Source organism: Camellia sinensis, chromosome 9, assembly GCF_055761805.1.
Source record: "Camellia sinensis isolate YWXY chromosome 9, ASM5576180v1, whole genome shotgun sequence".
NCBI classification, from domain to species: Eukaryota; Viridiplantae; Streptophyta; class Magnoliopsida; order Ericales; family Theaceae; genus Camellia; species Camellia sinensis.
Window position 1 is genome coordinate 1341219 of NC_138969.1, and position 9704 is coordinate 1350922.

The window sequence follows — 9704 nt, forward strand, 5'->3', positions numbered from 1 at the left end:
CGATGCTTGGCCTAAGTGTGAGGTCTAGGTAAGAGTGATCTCGGCGACTACACTTAGGGAAGTGAGGTCTGGAGATCTGGGTTTCCACCCGTGAAAAACATGAAGAACATGAACATGAAGATCATGAAGAATATGAATGCTAAAATCATAACTTCTTTATTACAAAATCTGGGATTTCATGCTATGAGTTCGAAAACATGGACCTGGGTACCCATACTTGAAAATCATATGGAAACAAACACAAAAACATGGATCTTGGCATGAGCTTTCGGATCAAAACATGACTTTTCTTGAAGAACACATGAATACTATTTTCTCTTTCTAAAACCGAACTTCAAAGCAATGCATGGCTTACAAGTCATGTTCAATCATGCAATGCAATAACATGAACATAAAGAACAACATGAGCAGATCAAGAATCTAACCTTAGAACACGGATCTAACGGTCCGATCTCTAGGGATCAAGCTCGGAAATCCACTCTCCCTCAAGAACTCTTCTTCCTCTCCTAGAGCTTCTCTCTCTCTTCAAAACAAGGATATAACAAAAATGATAGGTTTCTCCCTCTGTCGGCTGACTTAACACTCAGCTCGGACACGTGGCAACGGCTGGTTGGCTCTCCTAAAAAAGGTGATAGATTGACAAGACATGTGTAAGACAAAGTGTATCTAACAAGCTACCCGGTAAGGCACTCCGGCAAGTGATGACATCGGCTAAGGACAAAGCTTCGGCAACTAAGGTGACAATGACCTCGGCTAGGAAGGACAACACTTGACTAAGCTGTGCCACACCTTGGCCTAAATGTGCCACACCTCGGTCTAGGTCATACCACTCCAGGACAAGATCACTTAGGTACAAAGGTAACATTTCGGCCTAGATAATACACATCTCGGCCTTGGTGATGAACACCTCGGTCTAGATAGTGACATCTCGGCCAATATGTCAGGGCGAAGGTGGTGGTCAAACAAAGGGGTTCCAAGATAATTCTAGACTGAAGATGACCTCGGCTTGGAATGATCTAGGCTTAACATAACTTAGGCTTGAGACACCAAGGAAGGAACAAAGCATGCATACAACACTTAGGCAAATCACATGAGCACAAAACAAGGCAAGATTCATGAATGCAAACCTAGCAAGACCACATGATGTGAATGCACATGAACATGACTAAGCCATAAATGTGGGTTGTTACAAAGACTTTTTTGGTTGTTTTGTTGTTTTGGTATTACATGTAAATTCAAGCCAAGGGCTTAATGTGTATGAGTTAGTACTCTTCTTTTGTAACCAAGTGTTGGCTTGGAAAGTTGTAAGCCCATAGGGCATTTACTTTTGTTGTCAACATGTAATACTCTTGTAATGAATACTTTGAAAAATAGAAATATGCTTTATTCTCTTCTGTCTATGCATGTAAAGAATGTGGATTTATATGTATTATTTTGAGGGCATTACATACACCTTCCTAAGATATCTCTTGGTTACAACAAAACAAAGAGTCCTAAATCTATACATATAAAGCCCTCGGCTTGAATAAACATTTAACACAAAACGAAATAACAAAATGGAGCCTTCAGGCCCTAAACCTCCCAAGCTATGTCCTTGGAGGCGGCATGTCGCTTGTACTTGAAAATGGTTTCCCAAGTAGGGTGAACCAAAGTCTAGTAGAGATATGATAAAACAATATATGAGATTTAACTAAGACATAAGCATCAGATAAATGTTCAATATTCATAACCAACACAGATTCTTTCCAAGACCATTCAATATAGAGAACCATACCTTAATCCATTTCCATTCATCCATTTTGGGTTAATCTATTAACCAAATTCATTATTATCTAATCAACCAAATAAGATTACAACTCAATGGTTCACAATTCAATACATTCATCAACCCAACACTTCTATTTTCTTGCCATTTTACGAAATTCACATCCGAGGAAATCGGCACCCATATATATATAACATTTCGAGACTTTCACCTTGGACACTTCGGCCAACTTAATTTTCAATGGAGTCCATCCCTTATCTCCTCCCAAACAATGGAGTACATTCCCTATCTCCTCCCAAACAATGATACATATACAATGTATTTAAAAGCGTTGTCATATACAATGACTAACCAAATCACATATTCAATAGTTTAATCAAACCGTCATATTCAATGACATAATTCAAATGATTAGTTTCAATTCACCTAATCCTTATGCAGTTTCTACAACAATCATAGCTATCCTCCACCGATAGCCCAAACACAGATATTTCTAAACAGATATAGAATCCATCAAACAGATAATTGATTAAATTTTCATAGGTGAGTGATTTAGCAAATCCAACTACACCATTCAATTATACACCTTTCTAATTTTATATTTCCCATGTCAATTTCATTATTTATACAAAATAATTATTTAACGCAAATTAGGGCAATCTTCCCCTTTTTCCAAATATCAAACCCAAGGCCAAATTTCATCATTTAACCCATGTAACCTCCTATTCAATACTCCAAATATGTATTCCTGGAACCCAAAATTAAAATCCCTCTTTCAAAATTTAAACCCAAACTCTAACTTCACCCAAATCTTCCCAAATCCCACAATTTATACAAAATGACAAATACTTAGGTTAAAACCCATATCAAATAGTAGAATATCCCTACCTCAAGTGTAGAAGCTTAAAGGAAGAATGGAAGAAACCTCAAAGATGTCCAAACTCGATTTTGCTCAGATGAAATGGAAGCCCACAATATGTTCTATCTTTTTAATAAAGGGACAAGGGTTGGGAGATCTCCAAATCAAGGTGTTTTTATAGAGAGAGAGTATTTTAGAGAGAGAAGGAGCTGGGCTAGGGTTTTGAGTGAAAGAGATACCAAAAAGTGATATAAAATAACGTTGCTGCGAATTGATATACGCGACCTTCGCTTGAACGCAGGAGTTGTCGCTCGAGCGACCAGACATAACAAGTGACCTCGCTCGAGCGTAGAATGCACAGCTTTAGAAGTTTTACAGATGCACACGCTTGCTCTAGCGCAAGAAGCCTCACTCGAGCGAAGCACCTCACCTTCCCAGAAATTCTTCATCTGGGAAAGAAACCTGACGACTCTCAATTCTCGCTCGAGCGCAAGAAACCTCGTTCGAGCGAAGAAGCAAATTACACAAGGCTCATTCGAGTGCAAGAAGCCTCGCTCGAGCGAAGAGGCCAAAATCTGGGCCACAACAATCTAACCCAACTAACAACCAACCTGTTCCAAACGCGCCCAACAAGTTTCAAAACTCAAATACAAAGGGTCAAAGGGGGAAAACAAGACATGGATACAATATCTAACCACAGAACCCGAGTCCAGAACACAATGAAGGTCGGGGCAAAACCGGGATCACTATATATAGTTTAAAATTATACATTTGTCCAAAGTTTACCGAGAGATTTTTATACTCTTTTTGAAATATTTGAAGAATCTCACATCTTTTTGGAATGTTTGAAGGATCCCATATTTTTAGTTATTTTTGTTCTTGTTTTGAACTGTTTTCCAAATAAAAATGATTTCTATATAAAAATTCACCCCAAATTTAATTATCATATATTGTATACATTACCTTTGTAGCACAAAAGAAAAAGAAAGAAGGAAATATAATAGAAATAAGGACATAATCATAAATCTAATTTCTAAATAATATATTAAATCTACATTTTCAAAATCAATGGGACTAATTGGTTTATAAGAAAATTCTTGGGATTAAATAGATCATTATTCCTCAAAATGAGATTTATAGGTAAATTTTACTTTTCTTAATATTTTAAGTAATTTTTAAAATTTTTAGATATATCTAACATAAATACGCTTAAAAAGTATAATATATATAAAAAAAATGCAAAAATTTAGTATATTTTTGTATTCTTGTATATTTATTAATTTTTTAAAATATTTTTTTACAAATATTTTACTTTTTAAATACATCTAAGTGAAGTGCATCTAAAAAAGTAAAAAAAAAATTGCTTAAAATTTTAAAAATATTAACTAAAAATAAAAAACACGAAAAACAAAAAACTCCATTTCTAGAAAATTAAATTCAAAAAATTGAAATCAAATACAGTAAATAAATTTTTGGATTTTAAGTTTTGAGTTCAAATGGATTTTGAAATGTATTTTTGAAAACAACGATACTTGGTACCTTGAATTTTCATGGCTTGAATGGCTCGAATGTTTTAAAACAGTGACGTTTTGGGATAAAACAATGTCGTTTTAATACATTCGAGTCATTCAGACCACACAAATTTGAGTTGCCAAGCATTTTTCTTTTGAAAATCCAAAACCAAACGAAAAATTGAATTCAAAAAGTAAACCAAATAGAGTACTAGTCTCACATTTATTTCAAAGTAGGGGCCAAAACATAATTCCCATTAACTTTAGGGAGTGGAGAGAATTAAGGGGCGGACGAGGAACTCCTAATCCATCCCTAACAATTACTTCGCGCCTTTCTCATGATCTCCTCCATGTGTGTGAGTGAGTCTCTCTCTCTCTCTCTCTCTTTGTGGAATTTGGCATGTTAAAATTAAAATTTAAAAGTTAACTTTTTAATTTATTTTAACTTGCATCACTTCTCATATTATATATATATATTTTAAAAAAAATTTAAAAAATCAAATTTTCACTATCTTGTCTCTCTAATAAATAATAACTCATAATAGTGTCTTGTAGATTCGTCTTTGTCACAAAAACAAAATCAACTCGCGGGAGAATCTTATGAAAGCGTCTTCTTATGCTGAAATGCTAAATTCGGAGGTAAAAAAGTGTCCAATTTATTTTAAATTTTGAATCTTTTTTTTTTTACCTCTTTTTTTTCTTCATTTGTTGGTCGGAATGTGGAAATCCACGATCTAGATCTCCAAAGACACACCATTGGGATCAAAGATTGATATGGAAGTAAGCGATTTATGGCCATTCTGCATTAATTTAATATCTATCTCTTAGGAAATGAAAATTGCATTATTAATATATATATATATATATATATGTATGTATATATATATATATATATAGCATAGCAATTGATTTGTTACTCATGTTTTTATGCATTGCATTCTCGGATGTATTTGAATGCACTATCCAATCTGTATCAACGTCTAGAAGTTGTTAATTAATGTAGTGTGGAGAACCCAGGTGATATTGGATTTCATTCTTCTTCATTAGAATGCTGAAGATCAGGTATTATTAGGTAGGACTTGGGCTTGCATTGTGTTTGATTTGGAGGCTATAGTATATACTATATATAAGCTCAGGAGTAAAAGTTACCAAGTGTGTTAGAAAGCTTTTTGTCCATTTTGCAAGGTCAATTTACCTAACTAATTTGATTCATTTACATTTCTGCTGGGAATAGAAGAGTATGACTCATTTCTAGGTACTGTTTTTTTTCTCACAAATTATTGGACAAGACTGAGAATTATTATTATTGTAATTAATGTGTAGAGATTTTAGAAATTATCTCTTATGATTGTTTTCTATTTGTAGATTAGGAAATAACTTGATTGTAGCTTTGATTATATGAATAGCTCAATTATAGGACTTACTATTTAGTGGTTATTCATCTTAATTCAATACATTGTACAATTACTTGTTTATAGAGATGGATCGCTAGTAAGTAGAAAGTCCTATAATTGAGCTATTCCTATAATCAAAATTACAATCAAGTTATTTCCTAATCTACAAATAGGAAACAATCACAAGAAATAATTCCTAAAATCTCTACATAATGATATTAGAAATATGTTTCAATTTGTAACGCCCTCAAAATAATACATAAAACCCATCACTTTAGACATGCATTGATATAAAAGAAACCAACCATTTCTATTTATCAGAGTAATTCTTACAGCTGTATTACATGTTAACAACAAAAGCAAATGCCCTATGGGCTTACAGCTTTCCAAGTCAACACTTGGTTACACAAAAGAAGAGTACTAACTCTATACAGAATAAGCCCTTGGCTTGATATACATGTGATACAAACAAAGTAATCAAAAAAAAGAGTCTTCAACTCTCATCGTCATCCAAGCTATGTCCTTGGAGGTGACATGCTACCTGTACCTGAAAGTAATGTCCCATAAAGGGTGAGCCAACGCCCAATAGAGATATGCTAAACACAGTATGAGCAATGACTAAGACATTAGCAATCGATAAATGTTCAATTTCCATAAACCAATTCATAACCCATTTCCATTTCTTATCAATTTCACAATTTACATCAACGGCTCAGAACCTGGCCAGCCACTTATATGAGACAATGACTCATATTAAACATTTCCCATTTTACAATAGATAAACACACTGGTTATATCAATATCTCAACAGATAAGCATACAAGCTATATCCACATTTCAACAGATATGCATATTAGCTATATCAACACTTCCAATGACAAGCATATGAGCTGTATCAACACTTCCAAAGATAAGCATATGAGCTATATCAACACATTATCTGACAAGCATATGAGCTGTATCAGTGGAGTCCATCCCCTATCTCCTCCCAAACAACATCCGGTTTAGAGGTCCATCCCCTATCTTCCCCTAAACCGTGGAGTACATCCCCTATCTCCTCCCACACACACAACGTATATACACATAGGTCATATACATAATCAATCAATACATAACGTTAATGTATTTTATCAACCGTCATACTCTATGACATATCCAATTGATTAGTTTTAGTTTGCGTAATCATCATGCATTGTCTACAACAATCAAAACTACCCTCCACCGGTAGCCCAAGCAATTATTTCTAAACAGATAATAAAACCTCCAACAGATAAAATATCAATGTTTTCAAAAGTGAGCGATTAATAAATCTAACTCCACTATTCAACCATATAATGAACCAATTTCATTATTTCCTACTCAATTCCATGAAGTCACAACTTTCCCAAAATTAGGGTTTTCCACCCGATTTCCAAATATTGACCCAATGGTCTAAATATCAACAACCAATAACGATATCATTATTTTGAACCCACAATACACATTTTAGACTCAAAATAACAAATCCTCTTTTAACATTTTGAAACCCTAAGTCCCAAAATTAACCCAACTTCAACACTTTATCAAAACAACCAAAAATCTATGTCAAAGACCATAAGAATGAGTAGGAATCCCTACCTCAAATTCGGAGCTCAAGGAAAGAAGGTGTCGAAACTCAACGTGCTCCAAAACTCAAAATTTTCGGATCAAGGTAAAGCTCTCGACGATCAACCCAACTTTCGTAAAGACCAATGGTGAGGAAAACACCCTAGCTAGATCAACACTTAGAGAGAAGTTATGGTTTTAGAGGGAGGAGCTCTTGAATGGCTTTTTAGAATGTAAGAGAGAGAGAGTGTAAAAAGTGATTTTAAAATGCCCAGCTGCCAACTGATATACGACATTCCCGCTCGAGCGGAGAACACAACACTCGAGCGCCAAGAACAAAAATCTGGACACGCTCGAGCGCAAGAAGGCCCGCTCGAGCGCCAAGACACAAGAATAAAGCACATCCGCTCGAGCGCGAAAACCAGTCCGCTCGAGCGTAGATTTTCCCCTCCCAGAACTTACACCAAAAAGGTACTACCCGCTCGAGTGCCACCGCTCGAGGGTAAAGAAACCCGCTCGAGCGTAAAAATCACACCTGCAGAAGTTTTGCAGGGACACAAAAAACTAGGAGTGTGCAATATCCGCTCGAGCGCAAAAAGACCCGCACGAGCGGAACGACCAAAAACCCGGCAACAAGATTTCAGACCAAGGTTCAACCCACCTGTTCGAAACAAGCCCAACGCATCCTATAACTCAAACAAACGGAATTAAAGGATGACAACAAGATAGATACAACACTCAACTCCACGGAACTGAGTCCGGAATACAACAGAACAGTAAAGGGACAACCGGGATCGCTATACAATTAATAATTTAACAGTTTTTAATAATATTAGAAATATGTTTCAATTAATAATTTACGTAATTTTATTACTCTATAGGAGAACAATTATGAATTTTATTTTTTTTAATTAATTCTGTTAAATAAAAAATTCTAACAAGGGGGTATTTGTAATTTTCCAATTCACAGGAAGCAATATGTATTTTAAACAAACCTTAGAGGGTGTAATTTAAATTTACCCTAATTTTATTTTTATCAAATTATTTCAAAAAATCCCAATTAAATAAATAAATAAAAACTTGTTAAAAAATATAAATGTGTCTTTAAAATATGTTTTAACCATTTTTTGATGAAATAAAATCATTTTCAATGCCTACTCTTCTAAAAAATTCATCATATTTAAGTAAAAATATAATTGTTAAAAACTTGATAAACAATTTAGTTCATCAATTTAGTTCATCCTTAATTTAGTGAAAATTTTACATTGAGTTGCCTTATAGGCAAAATAGATGATTCCTACTACCCACTCTACTGTAAACTCTTGATCTTCTTGTAGGTTTAGGATCCTTTGTAATATATATATATATATATATATATATTTGTTAATAATGATTTTGTTGCAATAATTCTTGTTCAAGCTTAAAGTTTAAAATAACATAGTTCTAGAATGTGTTGATGATATGCCTCCGCCAAGGCAATAGTTTGGGAGGACTTGGAGCTGAAGGCTTCTTTTTTTGTTTTGTTTTGTGTATTGTTGTATTTATTTTTGTACAAGCCAAGGACATTAACTGTATTGGATTTAAATCCATTTTTGTTGCCACTAATTATTGTATTGGAAAGTTGTAAGCTTTTAGGGCATTTCTTATTTGTTTAACTCTTGTTGCATATCTTTAACTAGTAACACATACTATAGATTCAGGGTTAGTACTTGTGAATGTATAACTGTATGTGTTACCTTTTGCACACTCTAATTATAAGAAATGGAAAGGATATTGTATTCATAATGGCATCATTATTTATTAATACTGTGAATGGTTTTATTGTGATCATTTCGGAGAGTTACAAAGCCTAACAAATTTAATTTCCTACAATGTTGACCAAAAAAAAAAAAAACCATATAATTTATTATCAATGATTAGAGAGAAGAGAGACAATGGGTGATTATTCAGTACTCCTGAAGTATGGACACATGGTGCTCCATAAGATTTTGATTGGTGGAGAGGCATAAGGGCCCACAATTTATGTTGGGGATGGGAGAATAATATTGGGCTAAATAATTGGTAATGTAACACCCTCAAAATATAACCATAAATAGAACCCATAAGCGTATATAAAGAAGGCAACATACATCAGAGTAAACAGTTCTTTCATTACACGAAGTTAATATTATAAGAGAGTTTAATATAAATAAGTGCCCATCGGGCTTACATCTTTCCAAGTCTTAACTTGGTTACAACAAAAGTGGGACTAGCCCTTACAATTAAAGCCCTAGGCTATACAAGATGTGAAACAAAACAAGAAGCCATCTTGCTTCCCAAATAACCCTCCACTGATATTGCCTTGGTGGAGGCATGCCATCATTACCTGAAAATGTTTTCCCCAAATAGGGTGAGCCATAGCCCAGTAGGAATAATCTCACACAGTATATGAGGTTTAACAAAGATATAAGTACTTATGCATACCAATGATCGTATAGCGATCCCGGATTTACCCTTGTTGTACAGTGATCCGGACATGTATCCGTGGATGTTGGTGGTTGATTATTATCTTGTTTACACCCTTTTTACTTTGTATTTGAGTTATGAGATGT